The sequence below is a fragment of the Sinocyclocheilus grahami genome, unplaced genomic scaffold (genome assembly GCF_001515645.1).
Source record: "Sinocyclocheilus grahami isolate Dianchi unplaced genomic scaffold, SAMN03320097.WGS_v1.1 scaffold382.1, whole genome shotgun sequence".
NCBI lineage: Eukaryota > Metazoa > Chordata > Actinopteri > Cypriniformes > Cyprinidae > Sinocyclocheilus > Sinocyclocheilus grahami.
In genome coordinates, this window is record NW_015505561.1 from 3,617 (window position 1) to 4,194 (window position 578).

Below are 578 nucleotides of genomic sequence, written 5' to 3' on the forward strand. Positions count from 1 at the left end.
TTGCGATTAATGAAGATATTTTAAGATCGTGAGCTTGTTAGTGTTTGAACAGTGTCGTTTAGAAACGTCTCCGCTGATCCTACAGTCAAGCCAGAATGTATTCAAACACCTTCAACGTTTCTCACATTATCACAGTTTATTCGCAATTAAACGGTAATAAAATATGACCAGAACTCGGAGTTAAACTGTGTCAGAACATATTCATCTTGATAATATCAGGTAACTTTGATAGAATGGTATGTAATGAATTCGGTTGAATAGCTGTCAGCTGTTAAATGCAAGTACGCAATTAGATAAAACCAATTTAGCTCAACTAATTACCAAGCAATGCTTAATTTTGTTCAGTCTGTGGTCTAAAAAGCTCACATGGACCCTTCTCGCAAGACTGTGATGACGCGTTTCAACGGTCATCAGCATCGTAAATCCTCGAAAGTTTTTTTTATGTATGTATATTTATAACTCTATTCTTTGCATCAAATGACAAAAAAACTAGTTAACGCTAATGCGAGGGTGTTTCTAATGCAGGGAGGGACGTCTCTCAATTTTTTTCCTTTTATTGAAAGTCATGAAAACACTAT